Source organism: Pseudophryne corroboree, chromosome 11 (assembly GCF_028390025.1).
Source record: "Pseudophryne corroboree isolate aPseCor3 chromosome 11, aPseCor3.hap2, whole genome shotgun sequence".
NCBI classification, from domain to species: domain Eukaryota; kingdom Metazoa; phylum Chordata; class Amphibia; order Anura; family Myobatrachidae; genus Pseudophryne; species Pseudophryne corroboree.
The window spans coordinates 191,758,731-191,780,677 of record NC_086454.1 but is presented as its reverse complement, the minus strand read 5'-3'; positions in this window follow the sequence as shown (position 1 = coordinate 191,780,677).

The window sequence follows — 21,947 nt, the reverse complement described above, 5'->3', positions numbered from 1 at the left end:
GCTGTGCTAAATTTAGCACAGCTATGATCATCTTCCCAGACATGCGGGGGGGACGCCCAGCACAGGACTAGTCCGCTCCGCATGCCAGTCCGCTCCCCCCCCCCCCTCACAAGTACAAAAGCATCGCACAGCGGCGATGCTTTTGTACTTGAAGAGTAACTCCCGGCCAGCACAGCTCCTGCAGCTGGCCAGGAGTTACTCATCGCTGCCCTGGGTCGCAGCGGCAGCGTGTGACGTCACGCATCCGCTGCAGCCCACCCCTCGCACAGTCCGGCCATGCCTGCATTGGCCAGACCGCGACCCAAAAACAGCGGCTAAACGCCGCCGTGCCGCCCCCGCCCGCCCAGCAGATGCCTCTACCTGCCAATCAGGCAAAGGAGATCGCTAGGTAACGACAGCCTTCGGCCATCTGGCATGCGCCGGCGCACTGTGGCACCGGCACATGAGCAGTTCCAACCCGATCGCTGCACTGCGAACTGCAGCGTGCAATCAGGTCGGAATGACCCCCAATGTGCACTGCAGGTGGGGCAGATATAACATGTGCAGAGAGAGTTAGATTTGGATGGGGTGTGTTCAAACTGAAATCTAAACTGCAGTGTATAAATAAAGCAGCCAGTATTTACCCTGCACAGAAACAAAATAACCCACCCAAATCTAACTCTCTCTGCAAATGTTATATCTGCCCCCCTGCAGTGCACATGGTTTTGCCCAACTGCTAACAAATTTGCTGCTGCGATCAAATCTGAATTACCCCCAAAGTGCACTAAGGTAAAGTGCACCAAACAGTACAATTTACAGCAGAGCACAGCACAGCACAGCATACTTTTAAGCACAGTCACTTGTGGACACAGCACAGCCAATAGTATACAGCACAGCATAGTATAGCATACAGCAGTGTGCCCCTATACACAGTCTCCCGAGTGGTGTCGGGATTCCCGTGTCGGTCACATAACCACCTGGATGCCAAATGCATCCCCTTTGCAAGTATAGCTCCTAGCACAGAGTCCAGCATTAAGAAAGTAAAAGCATTAGCATAAAGTCCTTTGCAAGTTTAGCGTTAGCACTACAGACTAGTCACTTTTTTAAACATTTCCTTTTAGCAAACAGGTTAAGGGGTACATTTACTAAGCAGTGATAAGAGCAGAGAAGTGAGCCAGTGGAGAAGTTGCCCATGGCAACCAATCAGCACTGAAGTAACATCTATAATTTGCATACTATAAAATGATACAGAGTTGCTGATTGGTTGATGGGGAAATTTCTCAGCTGGCTCACTTCTCAGCTCTTATCACTGCTTAGTAAATGTACCCCTAAGTCTCATGCTAGCATAAACACAATAGCACTTGACATAAAACATACTTCAATGGCATTCTTATAAGCTGGCAGGTAAGTATCACAGTTGTATAAAACCAGCAACATTTGACATATACGTATGCAGGCAATTATTTGATCTTAAATAAATCACTAGCAGATTTCTGCCTAAACAGGTAGCAACAGGGAAACATTATAAACTTTAGACTTCGATGAACTGTTAGCAGTCTTTAAACATCAGGTGACATGAACAATTTTCATCATCCAACTGTGACACTCTGACATGGATATCCTATTAACTTGGATTTATGGGGATATATGTGGCTATATAGGTACCATCACTCATATACTGGAGACAACCTGGGTGAGACAACCACATTTTCCCTAAAAGGAACCCTCACTTCTCACTAGCCGGCACAGTGCAGCTGAAAAGGTTAACAGCTTCCAATTGCTTAGGTTGCTAGGCAATGCCAGCAACCAAAGGACAGCAACTTGTGGAGCGCTAGGACCCAGGTGCAGACCTGCAGAGCAGGAGGAATCGAAGCTGCTGATTGAGTGGTGCAGAGCGGGAAGAGTAGGAGGCGAAGTTTCTACTGAGAGTTCCCTGAGGTGATCCGAGGAGACAGCAGGGAGGAACACTGCTGGTCTGCCACGCTGTGAGGACTGTGCGCTGAGGAGATGGTTATTCGGTCCATCATGCGCAGCGGAGTGAGAGAGCCCGGTTGTGAGAGAGAGCACTGTGGAGAGGAATCATTGCGCCCACTTGACAGAGCATCCCCGCAGACACCGGAGGACGGTGAGGAGTAAGAGCTGTGGAAAACAAGATACAGAATTGGAACGAAGGGGCAATGTGTAACCTGTATCCACCGGTCTTGGTAAAACACCTGACTTGGGGCATTGCAGACTGTCAGTCACTGGGAGAGTTTGGGAGAGAGCTACATTAAGTACCAGAGACAGAGAGGGGAAAGAGAGAGAGGTACTTATACAGTCAGTAACAACCAGGGCATGTAATAGCCAGCTTCAATTACCCTTATCAGCCAGCTGAACACAGGTTTCCAGTCAGAGAGAGACTTTATGCAGCCAACCAGCTAATGCGTCTTAGTTTCCCAGTCAGTCAGAGAAATATTTCCTGTCAGTTTATGGCTTTTACCCACACAGGGCTGTATTGAACCAGTGGCGTAACTACTGCCCCCGCAGCCCTCGTGGTGGCTTGGAGGTGCAGGGCTGCGGGGGGTGCCGCCACTGATTTAGCGCAGATTGACATGCGGACGAGCCGTCCGCATGTCAATCTGTTGTCTCCTCTCCCTCCTTACCTCCGCTGCTGTGAAGGAGGGACACGGAGGGCACAGCGCGCGCCTCTCCTGTGTCCCTCCTGCGTCTCCGTCGGGTCTATTAAATGAAGTGCCGTTCATGAGCTCTGATTGGCTCACGCACCAGCACTTCATTTAACAGACCCGCCGGAGACGCAGGAGGGACACAGGAGAGGCGCGCGCTGTGCCCTCCGTGTCCCTCCATCACAAAACAGCGGGGGAGCGGGAGGGGGGAGTTTAACTGGCACTGGGGGAGCATATACGGCACTGGGGGAGGAGGAGCATATTTGGCACTTGGGGGGGGGGGCATATGTGGCACTGAGAGGGCATATGCGGCACTGGGGGTGTATATGTGTACCTGGCACATGGGGGGCTATATTTGGCACTGGGGGCATGTGTGTACCTGGCACTGTGGGGGAATATCTGGCACTGGGGGCATATGTGGTACTGGGAGCACAGCCCTAGCACCAAGCATTACCCCCTAGCAACGAGCATGACACCCAGTGCATGAAACCCCTGGCAACGAGCATGACACCCAGTGCATGAAACTCCTGGCAACGAGCATGACACCCTGAGCATGAAAACCCCTTGCACCGTGCATGGAACCAAGAGCATGAAACCCCTTGCAATGATCAGGTAATTTGAAAGTAATTAGAAGCCTTACTGTAGGACTTAATGTGTAATGGGCATTGCGGTGTGTGGAATAATGTATCACAGGCATTACGGTGTGTGTCATACTATATCACGGGCATTGTGGTATGTGGTATAATGTCTCAGGGGCATTGCAGTGTGGCATAATGTATAACAGGCATTGCGGTGTGTGGCATAGGGTATAACGGGCATTGCGGTATGTGTCACAGGCATTACGGTGTGTGGAATACTATATCACAGGCATTGTGTTATGTGGTATAATGTCTTAGGTTCATTGCAGTGTGTGGCATAATGTATCACGGACATTGCGGTGTGTGTCATAATGTGTCAGGCATTACGGTGTGTGGTATACTATATCACAGGCATGTGGTATGTGGTATAATGTCTCGGGGTCATTGCAGTGTGTGTCATAATGTGTCACAGGCATTGTATGTGCTATAATGTATCGGGCATTGCAGTGTGTAGCATAATGTATAACGGGCATTGCGATTCCTGTCATAATGTGTCACAGGCATTACGGTGTGTGGCATAATGTGTCGGGGGCATTATGGTGTGTGCATATTGTGTCATGGGCATTATTGTGTGTGGCATAATGTCTAAGGGCCATTGTAGTATGTGGCATAATGTATACTGGGCATTACTATAAGGAGGAAAAATGACAAATAATGTAAGGGGCATGAATCAGGATTATTTTGTTTCCTGTGGTGGCCAACGTCTGAGCATGCAGGTTGCAAAACTGGGGTATATGGTAGTCTTTTCCTGCAAGGTCACGCCCCTTTATGCAAAGCCACGCCCATTCCAACAAAGTCACACCCCTTATTGCGGTGCACGCTCAAATTCATCACTTTACTAGTGCCAATTATGGGAGGGGGGGGGGGGGGGGGGGCGCCAGAGATTTTTTTGGCTTGCGGGAGAAAAATTTCTAGTTACGCCACTGTATTGAACTGCCACTACCCTTCCATCCACACAGCCAGACAGTGTGAGCCCATGAGGAGAGACGTCTCAGCTGTATTGTGACAAGGTGCTAGAGACTTATCAGTCACATTTAGGGACCCAGACACAACTACAGTGGTGGGCATTATAGCTCCAAGGCAACAAGCCTGTGTTCTTTACCTTGCAGCCCCAGCCATAGGAATTGAGTCATACATAACAGGAGCTACTTTCACTTACATAGTTAGAGTCTGATAAAAGCCTCTGTTGAGGAAATCCTTCCTGCCGTTATTTCTGCAACAGTTTGTGCTTCTCCACTTTTACTGCTTAACCACACAGCTTCAGGAATTGCAGCATCTCCTACGCTTAATGCTAAAGTATTACTCTACTACAACAAATCTGAACTGTCCCCTACATGCTGTTCTCTGCCATAGGATTTACACTGCTTATCCCTGCATGCTGCTTTCTACTGCAATAGAACTGAACTGTACTGTATAACTGTCACACTTATAAAGAGCTGCACTGCATTGTTCTGCCTCTTAATCCGCTTTGCCTTCGATATGGACCTCCTGAAAGAGCAGTTATCCCCTTAAGTCGCAGACTACTGACAATTGGAAGATTTAAATATTTAAGGGTTTTATTCTTACTTGCTAAAGGGCCTATAGTGGACAGAGCAGATGTTTTTCTGGAAGGGCCCCAGATATAGGGACTGAGCTATAGAGAGCTCTAGACCCCACCCGGCAGGCATTTAGAACATTGCATAGAACTATTCATTAACAGTGCTTAGTGTGCCACCCTGTGGACAGATTAGGGTACTACAGCATCATTCTTTTTGTAAGTATATCTCACCTGCATTGTTGTGATTATTGTTATGTAATGTTATATCACCAATTCTTGCAAAGCTTAACCAAGTTAAACTCACAGCGGTGACCAGTTATTCTGCCTATCATATAAATGTTTTTGTCACCGTCCTAACGCGTGATGACTATTGTGTCCTCAGGGGTTGGGGTTCCTCGTTCCTCTGCCTAGGGTGCTAGCAGTGAGATCTGGTTCAGGAAGTGATCCCGGTGTAGGATCCAGATACCTCGACCTGCACCTGCACAACACATCCACAGTACTTACCTGTTACACAGCTAATCCATTAATCAAGTAGTAGCATGTGCAAGTATTAATACTATATGTTAAAAATGCACTTTTAAGACTTCAAATGAACTGTCCACAGGATTAGCCATAGGGGATACCAGACAAGTCTCTGGGATCCTACACTGGAACATGTTCCACAACAGCCCTGTCTCTCTGACACCTTGTACTCAATCAAGAATACTGTCTAAACCAGAATACCACTCCCTCCTCACCAGTGGAGTAAGTTTGCCCCAATTGCCCAGAGGCAAGATAAATGTTGGTGCCCCCCCCCCCCCCCCCCCAATAGCCTGTGGGCATCTGTGAATCTTCATTGTTTGGGTGATAAAAAGTCTGAATGCCATCATTTCTATGCATACAATATATATTATTTATGTTTTACACAGCCTATATAGCCCCCAGTACAGCTGGTATTGGAACCTTACCCTGCCCTACAATAACCACATTTTTAAACAGTGTTTCACCTACTTGAAATACCAGTCAGAAGTTTCAAAAAATGTACTGTACACACACCACTTTCACATAAAAACACACACCATTTTATTTCAAAATGTATACACGTAGAGCTGACAAGGAGAGTGCTTCATCCGGCCAGCTCTCAAAAAAGCCTGGGAAGAGCCTGCACGCTGCAGCTTCCCCTAGATTCTGCTTCCTGCAATAAAATATCAAGAGGTAGCTGCAGTGTCACTGACACAGCCCCTCCATCTTAAACAAGCAGGAACCCCCTGCACTGCCCGCACTGTGACTTGGCTCCTCAGGGTCACGAGTAGATAATGCATCACCATAGCTGTGCACAACATTAGGGGGTGTACCATCGGAGGGGTGTATCTAGCACCACCTATTCAGCATCTAGCACCACATAATGGCATTCCTTTCTATTCAATATGCACCTTACCTATATGGTGGTTTATCACAATGAAAACCTCTGAAGAAATGTATTCTCCCTGGGCAGACGATGTCTTCAGTCGGTAGCCACTATTCATGTAGGATGTCACACGGTCTGTAAGATGCCTGCTTGTGCAGGAATATAACCAATGTCCTTATCATACAACAGAGGTTTAAACAGACTTGTGTCACCTCCTGCCCTCTGTGTCTCTCAGCCACACCATCATCTCCCTCCAAACATCTCTCAGCCACACCATCATCTCTGCCCAACGTCTTTCAGCCACACCATCATCTCCCGCCCATACACACATTTCTCAGCCACACCATCATCTCCGTCCTGCATCTCTCAGCCACACCATCATCTCCGTCCTGCATCTCTCAGCCATACCATCATCTTTTCTCTTCACCCACTCCCCCAATTCCAACAGCACGCTGTTATGATTCCCGTACTCCAGACCAGAAGAGATCTTATGGCAGAGGTCTGAGTACTGGGAAGATATGCTGGTTGTGGGAGCGGGAGAGCCTAGTAACCCCTGGCGCCCTAACTCCGTTGTCTCGCCCGTGTTATCAGAAATCCCTTGCGAGACTATGGTTGCTTGAGCCCATGGCAGCCGCGTTCGAAGGGCGGATTATGTCTGCCCAACCCCGATGCCCCCGCAGGTCTTAATGGGAGACAAAGGGAAATCCGAGACAGGGTGATAACAAGGGGCCCTCTGACTAAGCAACCAGGCCAGGGGTTACAAGCTAACTAACTTTAACCAAAGGTATGTGCGGGCTAGCCGCCAGGGAAAAGGACAACCAAAGAACCACTGATCCGTTACTCCTATCCAGCACCGCTGGATACCAGAGTGGATCTGTGGGAGCGGAATCCTCCGCAAAAGCTCCAGAACACAAATTAACTAAATAATAAACAGTAAGCGGACAAGCCGCAACACACGGCTGAGCCGCGACTCACGAACACCACAGGATGTTAAAGGTGCTCGGTCAGACTCCAGAAATAGATGGCAAACTTCCGAGTACAGGATCTCTGAGGACAGGAACAACCGGATTGAGCAGGACTGGAAACTCTCTGTAGCAGACACAGGCAAACAGGAAGCTATCACCGGCGTCTGTAAGAAGTCCTGAGGGTGCCTTTATTCAGGAACCCTCCAATCAAGATCCAGACAGGGTAATCAATGGAAATGCCGTGCAGCTTGCATGCTGCACGGCCAGCACATAATCAGGTAATTTAGGACAGACCCAGCAACGGGGAACGCGGCTGAACGTGGCGTCCCCGTTGCTAAGGTCAGAGCGGCTCTGTGCGCCCGGCGTCTAGCGTTGCCAGGGAGCCGGCGGCTGAACGCGCACGGCGTCCCTGGTTGCTAGGCGCCGGGCCGCACCGACGAGCGGACCCCGGCGCCTAACAGTACCCCCCCCTTGAGGAGGGGTCAAGGAACCCCTAAAGCCAGGTTTCTGAGGAAATTCTCGAAAAAATGCCCTTTTGAGCCTTGGGGCATGAAGGTCCTCATCCAGGACCCAAGACCTTTCCTCTGGCCCATAACCTCTCCAATGTACCAAAAAATAAAGCCGACCCCGGGACAACTTGGAATCGAGAACCTTCTCCACCAAGAACTCCTGCTGACCCTGTACATTTACTGGAGATCTCCCCTGAGATATTCTACGAGGAAATCTACTGGACGAAACATAAGGTTTAAGCAATGAGCAATGGAAGGTATTTCCGATCCGTAAAGTTTTTGGTAAGCGTAACCGGAAAGCAACTGGATTGACTTTTTTGATAATGAGAAATGGTCCAATAAATCTAGGACCCAATCTGGCTGAGGTTTGTCGGAGTTTAATGTTGCGAGTCGACAACCACACCCTGTCTCCTACTTTAAAAGTGCACGGCCGCCGGAGTCTGTCAGAAAATCTTTTTTTCCCGGAATGCTGCTTTTCTGAGAGCCAGGTGCACTTTTTTCCAAATAAGTTTAAGATGAGAGGTCAGGGCCAGAGAGGAGACAGAGGAATGTTGAAAAAATGAATTAGCTCTGGGGTGAAAACCAAAAACTGCAAAAAATGGAGACACATTGGTGGAGGAATGACAGGCATTATTATAAGCAAACTCCGCCAATGGAAGAAACTCAGACCAGTCATTTTGGAGTTTGGCCGAGTACAAACGCAAATATTGTTTAAGAGATTGGTTAACTCGCTCAGTCTGTCCATTGGATTGGGGATGATAGCCGGAGGTTAATGATAATTTCATCTTCAACGAAGCACAAAAGGACTTCCAAAATTGTGCAATGAATTGTGGACCCCTGTCAGAGACAATATCAGTGGGTAAGCCATGGAGTCTGAAAACATGGCGGAGGAACAAGACTGCCAATCCCTGGGCAGATGGCAATCGGGGAAGAGCAATGAAATGGGCCATTTTGCTAAAACGGTCCACTACCACCCATATGACTCGGCATCCGGCTGACAGAGGGAGGTCCACCACAAAATCCATGGAGATATGCGACCATGGCCTAAGGGGAACATTCAAGGGCATAAGTTGACCAATAGGCAAAGAACGGGGAACTTTATGCTGTGCACAGACCTGACAAGAAAAAACAAACTCTTTAATGTCTTTGGAAAGACCAGGCCACCATACTGAGCGGGAGACTAATTCCAAAGTCTTAGCGATTCCCGGATGCCCGGCAACCTTGCTATCATGAAACTCCGCCAAAACAGTAGCTCTCAAAAACTCAGGGACAAAAAGACGACCAGCAGGAGTATTTCCAGGAGCTTGATGTTGAAGCAGCTTTAACTGGGTAAATACATCCTGTGTGAGGCCTGCCCGAATGACTGAAGACGGAAGTATGGGAGTAACAGGACTGTTGTCTTGAACTGGAAGAAAACTGCGTGACAGGGCATCTGCCTTAGTATTCTTGGAACCTGGCCTGAAGGTGATAATGAATTTGAAACGAGTAAAAAATAAAGCCCAACGAGCCTGCCGGGCATTCAGTCGTTTGGCAGATTCAATGTATTGAAGATTTTTGTGATCAGTCAAAACTGAAATGGTATGGGTCGCTCCTTCAAGCCAATGCCTCCACTCCTCGAAAGCCCATTTAATAGCCAGCAATTCCCGGTTACCAACATCGTAGCTGGATTCTGCAGATGAGAATTTCCTGGACATAAAGGCACAAGGATGTAATTCAAGGGAATCTGGATCCTTCTGAGAAAGGATAGCCCCTACTCCAACCTCCGAGGCATCAACCTCAACAATGAAAGGCAATTCTGGGTTGGGATGTCTAAGGACAGGGGCTGAGACAAAGGCTTGTTTCAAGGCCTGAAAAGATAACTCAGCTTCACGTGACCAATTGGTAGGATCTGCTCCCTTCTTAGTAAGTGCCACAATGGGAGCAACTAGGTCAGAGAAAGAGTGAATAAATCTTCTATAGTAGTTTGCAAACCCTAAAAAGCGCTGAATTGCTTTTAAATTGGTGGGTTGCGCCCAACTAAGGATGGCTTGGAGCTTCTTCGGTTCCATACGGAATCCCCGAGGGGAAATAATGTACCCTAAAAAGGATACCTCCGTGACATGAAATTCACACTTCTCCAGTTTGGCATATAGGTGATTTTCACGTAATTTCTTTAGCACCTGACGCACCTGGGTAACATGTTGTTCTTCAGAGTCAGAATATATCAAAATATCGTCTAAGTAGACTACAACGAATCTTCCAAGAAATTCACGGAGCACATCATTAATGAGATCCTGGAAAACTGCCGGAGCGTTTGACAGGCCGAATGGCATAACCAGATACTCATAGTGGCCTGATTGAGTACTGAATGCCGTTTTCCACTCATCCCCTGACTTGATTCTGATGAGGTTATATGCTCCTCTAAGGTCAATTTTGGAAAAAATCACAGCCGAACGTAGCTGATCAAAGAGGACAGAGATCAGCGGCAGAGGGTAAGTATTCTTTACTGAGATTTTATTCAAAGCTCTAAAGTCAATGCAGGGTCTGAGTGAACCATCCTTCTTCTCTACGAAGAAGAAACCTGCACTTAATGGGGATTTAGATGGCCTGATAAAACCTTTCCCAAGGCTTTCTTTCACATACTCATTCATGGCCACAGTTTCAGGACCAGACAATGCATATAACCTTCCTTTAGGCAACGTGGCACCAGGAATTAGCTCAATGGCACAATCGTAAGGCCTATGGGGAGGCAGAATATCCGCATTGCCCTTGGAAAACACGTCGACAAAATCCTGATATTCCTCAGGAATGGGTGCAGGAACGGCTGCAGCTACTCGGATAGGAAGCGTAATACATTCTTTCCTACAGATGGTACCCCATTGTAAGATCTCCCCCGACTGCCAATCAATGATGGGATTATGAAAGGCCAGCCAAGGGTGACCCAGAACCACAGGAACTGCTGGACAATGAGTAAGGAAAAACTCAATCTTTTCAGAATGCAGGGCACCCACCGAGAGTAAAACAGGAGGTGTACCTAGAGAAATAACCCCATTGGACAAGGGACTCCCATCTAAACCATGCATGGTGACACACCTACCCAAGGTTAACTGAGGAATACCTAAGGCCTTGGCCCATGTTAAATCCATAAAGTTCCCTGCAGCTCCACTGTCCACAAAAGCAGAGACCGAGGAACAGAGGCTGCCAAAGGAAACTTTAGCAGGAACTAACAGTGAATTATTTGAGGAGATGAGCTGCAGACCAAAGTGAACCCCCTCACAACTCACTTGGTCAGGAAGTTTCCCGATTTGTTCGGACAACTACGGGCAAAATGTCCCTTACCTCCACAGTATAAACAAAGACCAGAATTTTGCCTCCTGGTTCTTTCTTCAGGAGACAATTTGGAGAGACCTATCTGCATAGGCTCCTCCATGTCTACAGGAATGGAAAGCACACAAGGAGAAGACCCGACAGATGCCCCTTTTTCAGCCCTCCGCTCTCTGAGCCGACGATCTATCTTAATAGAGAGCTCCATGAGTTTATCGAGAGTCTCAGGAGCGGGATACTGAAGGAGACTGTCTTTTATAGATTCAGATAAGCCGAGGCGAAACTGACTGCGCAGGGCTGGGTCGTTCCATCCACAGTCGTTCGACCAACGGCGAAACTCCGTACAATAATTCTCTGCGGGATTCCTACCCTGTCTAAGAGCACGCAACTGACTCTCAGCGGACGCCTCTCTATCAGGGTCGTCATACAATAGCCCTAAAGATTTTAAAAAGGCGTCTACAGACGATAAGGCCGGATCGTCTGTCTTTAAACCAAAAGCCCAGGTCTGAGGATCCCCCTGAAGCAGAGAAATAATAATTCCAACCCGCTGAGCCTCCGTACCTGAGGAGACTGGTCTTAAACGAAAATAAAGTTTACAAGACTCTTTAAAATTAAAAAACTGTTTTCTATCCCCAGAAAAACGGTCAGGCAGATGCATTTTTGGTTCAGGGATGACCCTCGGGGAAGTCCGTAACAGATCTTCCTGTGACCTCACCCGGAGGGACAGATCCTGAACCATCTGAGTAAGTTCTTGAATCTGACTAACTAGAAGCTGGCCAGGATTTGGCCCAATACCGGCGGGATTCATGAGGCCGACAAAATCTCCCAACTGAATAAGTGAAAAAATTAACTCCTGTTAATTTAAATTTTTTCTTTTGTCTGGCCGGTGATAATGTTATGATTCCCGTACTCCAGACCAGAAGAGATCTTATGGCAGAGGTCTGAGTACTGGGAAGATATGCTGGTTGTGGGAGCAGGAGAGCCTAGTAACCCCTGGCGCCCTAACTCCGTTGTCTCGCCCGTGTTATCAGAAATCCCTTGCGAGACTATGGTTGCTTGAGCCCATGGCAGCCGCGTTCGAAGGGCGGATTATGTCTGCCCAACCCCGATGCCCCCGCAGGTCTTAATGGGAGACAAAGGGAAATCCGAGACAGGGTGATAACAAGGGGCCCTCTGACTAAGCAACCAGGCCAGGGGTTACAAGCTAACTAACTTTAACCAAAGGTATGTGCGGGCTAGCCGCCAGGGAAAAGGACAACCAAAGAACCACTGATCCGTTACTCCTATCCAGCACCGCTGGATACCAGAGTGGATCTGTGGGAGCGGAATCCTCCGCAAAAGCTCCAGAACACAAATTAACTAAATAATAAACAGTAAGCGGACAAGCCGCAACACACGGCTGAGCCGCGACTCACGAACACCACAGGATGTTAAAGGTGCTCGGTCAGACTCCAGGAATAGATGGCAAACTTCCGAGTACAGGATCTCTGAGGACAGGAACAACCGGATTGAGCAGGACTGGAAACTCTCTGTAGCAGACACAGGCAAACAGGAAGCTATCACCGGCGTCTGTAAGAAGTCCTGAGGGTGCCTTTATTCAGGAACCCTCCAATCAAGATCCAGACAGGGTAATCAATGGAAATGCCGTGCAGCTTGCATGCTGCACGGCCAGCACATAATCAGGTAATTTAGGACAGACCCAGCAACGGGGAACGCGGCTGAACGTGGCGTCCCCGTTGCTAAGGTCAGAGCGGCTCTGTGCGCCCGGCGTCTAGCGTTGCCAGGGAGCCGGCGGCTGAACGCGCACGGCGTCCCTGGTTGCTAGGCGCCGGGCCGCACCGACGAGCGGACCCCGGCGCCTAACACACGCTGACTCCTGTGCCCTCATGCCAGCCTCCTGATGCCAGCAGCATTCAACCTACTCCTGTCAACCTCCTCTCCCTTCATGCACCCAATATCAGCCTACTCACACACTCACCTTAAACCAGCAGCGTCCTCCTCTCACCCCTTGCTAGCCTCCTCTCCTTCTTCCATGACTTCAGCCTCCATCTCACCCACCCCTCATATCAGCCTCCTCACCCACTCCCCTCATTCCTCAGTATTCAGTCTACTATTCTATTCCCCTCATGCCATCAGCATCTCCTCCCTTCATGTCAGGCTGCTTCTCTCCTTTAATGCACCCCTCATATCAGCCTCACCGACTCCTCTTAAGCCAGCATCCTCCACCTCATGTCAAAGTTTGCCTCATGCCCTTTCAGTCCAGTCAGTCATCCACTCCCCACTTCAGCAGCACTCCAGCAGCCCAGTCACCCAGTCCACTCCCATCCCCTCAGCAGCAGACCAATCACCATCACCACTCTTCTTACCCTCCTGGCCCCTCTCAGCCTCAATATGCTATGTAATGGACCAGTTTTACATGGGGAAGGGGGGTCTTTGGAGTTACTACTGAATGCAGCTAATGCTGAACTTATCTTCTGGAACTCACTGGGAATACTCACCTCACTGAAGAAAGCTGGGGTGTGCTGGTCCCGCCCGGTGGCGTAGCCTGCTCAGCGTTTGGGCCACTACGATGCTGGCCTCCTCATGGTGGTGGCTGGCCTGGCAGGAGGAGTCCAGAGACTGCAGTTACCTCTGACCAGCAGCTACTGGACTGTGCGCCTGCTTTGTGTGTGTTGTCCCTCCTCGGCACAGGGTGTCCTCCTCCCGGTCTGGCGCCGGCGGGTGTCAGGCAGGAGGGATACATAGTACATAGTTACATAGTTAGTGAGGTTGAAAAGAGGCAAAATGCCCAGCGGGTTCAACCTGTATTCTGTGTAAATCTGTTCATATTATAATGCGCCTGCTGATGTAAGGGTTTAGTACCAATTACCACTCCCAGATAATTTATTGTCAATATGTTAAATGCTACAGCCCTGGATACATTTTCCAGTTAGAAATTTGTCCAATCCATTTTTAAATGCATTTACAGAGTCTGCCATTATTACCTTCTCCGGCAGGGAGTTGCTGGGCCCCTCTTCACAGCACAGTGTCACGACGTGCGTGCTCAGGCCAGTAGAGGGGGCGAAGCTGGGCTGCATACGTAGCAGCCCAGGGGAGGACTGACAAGCTGACTGACAGTAGTCCGCAGCCTTTCCTGGGGCGCGGGCGGGCGGACAGTCATGTGCAGCTACAGAAAGAAAAAATTAAAACAAAAAAAATCTTATAAATGACAACAGACAGAGACAACGGAGGAGAGGTGCCCCCCAGCAGGACAGGAGCTCGGCAGCAGCCACCTCCTTTGACTTTGGGAGTTCGGACACTCTTTCTCACCTAACTGCAGCATTAGTGCAAAATTAACCAGGTCCCTTACCCCCTGCAGCGGCTCTTCTGTCACCTTCCTATTAGCTCCCGTCTCTGACGATGCTCCAGGGCAGGCTGCAGGAACCAGGACTGTAAGGTGCTCCTTTTAGGATGTTTTAATGAACAGCTGCCAGGGACCTCTGACGTCTTCTGCAGCTTTTCTCCAGGTCACTGCACAACCTTCACAACCCAGAGACCTCTCAGAAGCTGGCAGGTTGACCTCAAAACCGCCTGCCCATTTTTTTTTTAGCAGTACTGAAGGTGTCCTGCAGCAAGTAACGGGGTGTCCTCAGCATTGCCTGCCTCCTTTGGGACTACCAGCAGGGGCATTCTCAGCACAGGTCCTTGCACTGGCTCCATGCAGCTGCGACCCTCACACTGCAGCATTTCCATGACACTGACACAGCTGCTGACCCCCAGACCTCTCATGCCATCTATGTTCTCCTGGCCGCTGTTCACCCACTCTGCTGGTCACCCACTCGTCCAGACCCCACTCTGCCTTACTTAGTGGGTACACTAATGCACTCCTCATAGGTAGGCTCCTTTTTGTGTGTTTCTCTGAAATACATGGCTGCTCCTGCACAGGTACACCTCCCATCTGTGTCAGTTTCCTGTCTCCCCTTAGCTGCTTCTTTGTATCCCTCCTGCTGCTGCTTGGTCCGCCTCTGTCTCATGGTCTGCACTCTCTCACTGGTCTGAGGTCCCCTGATAACAGCCAGACTATGCTCTCCTCTGCCCTAAAACCTAAACATCCAGACCTCTGGGGGATATTTTCCCAGGTAAAGGCTGTTGCTGGCCAAGGGGAAACTTTTCTTATGGGTGGCACCAAACTCCCTGTCAGCTAGGCTGACAGGATCATTTAAAGTTTAGCCCTAATTCACTTGTTATAGGGAGGATTGTGAGACAGCACAAAAATACAGGGGCTGTAGTATATATTATGTAAACCCTATACAATAACAGTGGGGAACAAGGGTGACCCTAACTAAATTTGTGTGGTGACCCCATGTTTTTTGCAGCAAATCATGATGACACCTTTAAACCAACATTGCAGTACATTATAGTTGCAGACAGCAGTGGGGTAAGTTCGTCCCAGTTGCCCGGAAGCAAGATAAATATTGGTGCCCCCCTATCTCCTATATTAAGATAAATATATGTATGTGTGTGTGTGTGTATATATATATATATATATATATACTGTATATATAATGTGTGTGTGTGTGTGTGTCAGGGCCGGCTCCAGGCATGTTCGAACAGAGCGGCCGCTCGGGGCGCCACCCTTATAGGGCGCCGCGCGCTGGCGCCGCCATATTCATGCCTGGAGCCGTGCCAGCCCGCAGCGCTACCCGCCCGGCCTTCCCAATCCTGTTGTGTGCGCTGTGCGGCGCCGGCGTCTGACATCAGACGCCGGCGCCGCACGGCGCGCAAGGTGCACACACACACAGAGTATGGACGGTCACTCCGCTCGCGCCCTCAGCAGAGAAACTAGACGCTACCTCAGCGGACTCCCCCCTCCAAGCAGCACCGCAAGTATTGGGCAGGGCACTGTGGGGGTCATGTCTGGTACTGTGGGGGCATATCTGGTACTGTGGGGGCATATCTGGTACTGTGGGGGCATTTCTGGCACTGTGGGGGCATTTCTGGCACTGTGGGGGCATTTATGTATCTGGCACTGGGGGCATTTATGTATCTGCACTGTGGGGGCATTTATGTATCTGCACTGTGGGGGCATTTCTGGCACTGTGGGGGGCATATCGGCACTGTGGGGGCATTTCTGCACTGTGGGGGCATTTATGTATCTGCACTGTGGGGGCATTTATGTATCTGGAACTGGGGACATTTATGTATCTGGCACTGTGGGGGCATATCTGCACTGTGGGGGAATTTATGTATCTGGCATTGTGGGGGCATATCTGCACTCTGGGGGTATATCTGCACTGTGGGGGCATGTATGTATATGGCACTGTGGGGGCATATCTGCACTGTGGGGGCATATCTGCACTGTGGGGGCATTTATGTATCTGCACCGTGGGGGCATGTATGTATCTGGCACTGTGGGGGCATATCTGCACTGTGGGGGCATGTATGTTTCTGGCACTGTGGGGGCATATCTGCACTGTGGGGGCATGTATGTTTCTGGCACTGTGGGGGCATATCTGCACTGTGGGGGCATTTATGTATCTGGCACTGTGGCGGAGCATTTCTGCACTGTGGGGGCATTTCTGCACTGTGGGGGCATTTATGTATCTGCACCGTGGGGGCATGTATGTATCTGGCACTGTGGGGGCATATCTGCACTGTGGGGGCATGTATGTTTCTGGCACTGTGGGGGCATATCTGCACTGTGGGGGGCATTTATGTATCTGGCACTGTGGCGGGGCATTTCTGCACTGTGGGGGCATTTCTGCACTGTGGGGGCATTTATGTATGTGCACTGTGGGGGCATTTATGTATCTGGAACTGGGGGCATTTATGTATCTGGCACTGTGGGGGCATATCTGCACTGTGGGGGCATTTATGTTTTGTGGCACGGGGGGCATTTATGTATCTGGCACTGTGGGGGCATATCTGCACTATGGGGGCATTTATGTTTCTGGCACTGGGGGCATTTATTATCTGGCACTGTGGGGGCATATCTGCACTATGGGGTATTATGTTTTTGGCACTGTGGGGGCATATCTGCACTATGGGGCATTTATGTTTCTGGCACTGGGGGCATTTATGTATCTGGCACTGTGGGGGCATATCTGCACTATGGGGTATTTGTTTTTGGCACTGGGGGGCATTTATGTATCTGGCACTGTGGGGGCATATCTGCACTATGGGGGCATTTATGTTTCTGGCACTGGGGGCATTTATGTTTCTGGCACTGTGGGGGCATATCTGCACTATGGGGTATTTATGTTTTTGGCACTGTGGGGGCATATCTGCACTATGGGGGCATTTATGTTTCTGGCACTGGGGGCATTTATGTATCTGACACTGTGGGGGCATATCTGCACTGAATGGCCATTTATGTTTCTGGCACTGCTGGGGGGCATGTCACGTGTAGCTGGCACTGCTGGGGGGCATATCATGTAGTGTTCCCACTAGGCATCTGTGGCTAGGCAATGTGTCTCAGTGCTCTACCTGGCGCAAAGTGTCTAGGAGGTTCTACCTGGTGCAATGTGTATTAGCTGCACTACTGTGTGGTGTAATGCGAATTGCCACTATTATGTGGTCACGCACCTTCCCCTCGAAGCAACGCCCCTAAATTTTTGATGCGCGCCTTCGGCGCGCAGTGTCCCTGCTTCTGCATGTGGGTGGAGAGCTGGCACTGCTGGGGGGCATATTGTGTGTAGCTGGCACTGCTGCGGGGCATGTCATGTGTAGCTGGCACTGCTGCGGGGCATGTCATGTGTAGCTGGCACTGCTGCGGGGCATGTCATGTGTAGCTGGCACTGCTGCGGGGCATGTCATGTGTAGCTGGCACTGCTGCGGGGCATGTCATGTGTAGCTGGCACTGCTGCGGGGCATGTCATGTGTAGCTGGCACAGCACATTGTGTATCTGGCACTATACTGGAGACATTGTGTGTAAGGAACACTACTGTGGCTGTTCTGTGTAAGGCTGCTAATTGTGTGCGTAGAGGGGGTGTGAAAATATATTTATTTATAGTTTGATAATATGAAGTTACAAGACCACGCCCACTTTCCCAGAGGCCACGCCCACTTTCCCCAAAGCGCGCGCAAAGGGGTTTCAGGGGCGCTTTTACATTTTCTCGCTCAGGGTGCTAGTAGGCCTGGAGCCGGCGCGCGCGTGTGTGTGTGTGTGTGTGTGTGTGTGTGTGTGTGTGTGTGTGTGTGTGTGTGTGTGTGTGTGTGTGTGTGTTATATCGGATTTTTCCGTATTTTGGAATAATTGCATACAATAATGAGATATCATGGTGATGGGACCCAAGTCTAAGCACAGAATGCATTATTTTACATATACACCTTATACACACAGCCTGAAGGTCATTTTAGCCAATCTTTTTTATAACTTTGTGCATTAAACAAGGTGTGTGTACATTCACACAATTTATTTATGTTTCATATACACCTTACACACAGCCTGGAGGTCATTTAATACAATACTTTTAATAACTTTGTGTATTAAACAAAGTTCGTGTACATTGAGCCATCAGAAAACAAAGGTTTCACTATCTCGCTCTCACTCAAAAAATTCCGTATTTCTGAACATTTGGATATGGGATACTCAACCTGTACTATATTTATACAGTAATTGTCTATTATTTTGAATCACACATTTCTTAGCAGTTATACACAGGATTAGAACCCATGACCTGTTACACTAACAGCAGACACTTTACTGATGGAGCTATTTGCTCCTGTAGAGGAAGCATGAGAATTTTAACTATATGAAGTTACGTGTAATTGTCAGAGAAGTATCTTCATATACAGTAGTTAAAAATCTCATATTTCCTATACAGGAGCAAACAGTTTCATCAGTAAGGTGTCTGCTTCCAGTGTAATAGTTTGTGGTTTCTAATCCTGGGTGTGACACTTGTAAAAATGTGTATATTCAGTATAATAGAGAGGGTGTGATTTGTAAGGTGCAAGGACCAGTGAGGAAGTCGGCCACTGAAAAGACAGCGACATCTATCAATTAACTTAATTCAATGGTGTCACAGAATGGGAGGAGAGGTGCCCCTCTTCAGAGCAGGAGCCCGGCGGCAGATGACTCCGGTGCCTCCCAAAGTTCTGCCTCTGGCAGACAGTAGGAAATGTTTAGAGAAAGAAGAGAGCTCGGTATGAGTGATTGGATCTTAAATTATGACATGTTAACCTCTAGGATCATTGTGACATGAGATTATCACATTAAATGTTGGTCAAGAAAAAGGAAACTGTTAAATACAGTGGAATATGGTCATATATCACGAGACAATATATTTATTTTGTAGATGTAGATAGCATACTCTCAAAAGTGCGAACCATAACTAGTAATCACGATATTCAAAAGTCCAACTGACCAGTAGGATAGAAAGGCTATTAATATCCCCAGCTTTATGATTACATCACACAATAAGCTTTATAAGCTTTAAAATGAAGGGATTTAAAATAACTGTTATACAGTACATGCAAAAAAAACTGAAATAGTGATTTATCAAAGTACGTTTTTTCATTTTAACATACTGTAGCTGTCAACAGTGGCGTAACTAGAAATTTTGCTCCCCCAAGCCCAAAAAGTTTCTTGCGCAAACACCCCCCACCACCACCACCATTGCCATTGGCCATCATCCTAATGAGGGAATGAGGCCAGGATCTCTGAAAGAGGATGGAGATTTCTGGGCCTCTTTTTTGTCATGCCTTCTGCTGCATTACCATATTAGAGCCATTGGCACTGCTGCTTCTGTGTAAGGAGCAGTTCTAGCAACTCTATCCATATCTGAATCAGGCCCACAGAGCACTCTACTGGCAATATACATGCAGGCAGTGTTGGACTGGGGCATGTAGGGCCCACCGGGGGAATGCAATGTTAGGGGCCCATATTTAGGGGTGTGGCCAGTCTGTAGAGGGGGTGGGGTCTACCACCTCATTGGTTTGACTAACCATTAGAGAGTGCAATGTCTGGGCCCCTTCATAAATATATACAGTAATTTCAGATGCTGCATACATGATAATGTACCAGATTAATAACAGATTAATAACAACAATGCACTGTAGAAAATAAACCATAGTCCAGTATAAGGTAACATATGTATAATGTATAATTCAAGTACACAATGGAATTTTATCCTTAGAGCAGGAGGTGGGCCCCAGGCAGTGGGGCCCGACGGTGGTTTCCCCTGTTCCTCTGTGGTCCAGTCCAAGCCTGCATGCAGGGACCATTCTATTAACTGAGTCACACAATACAAGGGCCATTCTAGTGATCAAAATATAATACGGGGACCACTGTAGTTTCCATGGTAAATAATGAGTATAATTAATAATGTATGCCCTTATTTAGCAAGCTGCCCCCTGTGAAGTGGTTATTTTTCATTAGCACTCACCGTGGTATTTTGAATTTGAGCTCATGTATTTAAGATGAGTTCATACCACGGTGAGCGTTAATGTAATTTGCCTCGTCAGCGCTGCTGTTTTCTTTCCAGTAGCGCTGGTGAAATAATAGTGATGCCGTGTCCAGAATAGCGCTGCTGTGTCCACATAACTGCGCATGCGCCGTCCTCGTCCATTCGCGGCACATGCGCAGTAATAGATTCCGAACGCCGCAAGCAGGGAACCGAGAAGCTAACAGAGAAAGCAAAACACCCTCACAAGCCGTTGCTATGGGGGCATAGAAGGAGCGGGGGATTATGGGAGCTGAACCGGAAGACTCCGACGGAGACACAGAGCATAGCGCCGTTAGCGCTATATAACAGAGGAAGGAAGTCGGCGACGTAACAATGCAGCGAGCACTAAAACAGGCTTAAAACAGTTTCATAGATAAAGATTCATACAGAAAGAAACAGAGGAGCATGGCAGAGTGCTAAAAGATAGCACCAACTAAAAACACAGCTGGGGTGGTTTAATAAATAAAAAAAATCCCTAATTATCACTACATACGAAAAAACAAGCCATAATTACAATGGTAAATAAGGGCAATAGTTTGTACAGTACCACTCTTTAAAATCTGCAAGTAAAAATAAATATTTAGATTTATTACGTGTTAATGTATACACACACATACAATTTGAAAGCAAAATAGTGATCACAACAAGGACTGTAACTACTAGGGGTGTATGACCGGTGCTGCCGCACACAGAGCACAGGGTCTTTAAACACTCCAGACAGGCACCCTGCAGCCTCTACAGCCCGACACTATGGTCAGTGCTGCCGGTATTCGCAAGTGTACCAAATTCAAACACCAGATCTGACCACCCCAGTCACATAAAATTAAATTTAAACCCCCTTTCCTGCGCACATTAAAAATCAAACCCCAGGGGAGGGGTGTACTACGTTATGCCGGCGCTTGGGATCCTGGCGCCCAGCATACCATTGCCGGGATCCCGACCACCGGCATGCAGGCAGCAGGGTGAGTGCAAAAGAGCCTGCTTGCTATCTCTATATAGTACAACGAATTTGAAAAAAATATTATCTACCTACCCGAGGTCTTGACCAAGGCTGTAACAAAGTTTGCCAGCGGTGTCTGGCACACAGTGCATGTGCACTGTGGGTACAGGACATCCGGCATCACCCACAGGTCCATGCTCTGTCTGTGCTCATGAAAGAGTGAGAACCACTGCATATGAGGAGAGGCTGGCTGTGGAGTCCCCGGCTGGATAGACAGAAAGGGGCTGCCTGGGGCCAGTTAGATATGTGGGATGCAGGGGAGGTTTCAGCTTGCAGGCTGCAGTGGGTCACAGCTCCCGGGAGTCAGTGTCTCTTTCTACTGAATCCTGTGTTGATGTCACTGTACTGCTCCTCATGTAGTGAGCCGTCAACACACTATTTGGGAGCAACTGCAAACACAGGCGCCTGCTAGAATGCCGCGCAGCCGGGAAGAAGACAGCACAAGACATCAGCAACACAGGATTCAGTAGAAAGAGACACTGACACCAGGGAGCTGTTGCCCGCCGCAGCCTACACTCTGGGCCCGGCAAGTAAATGGTG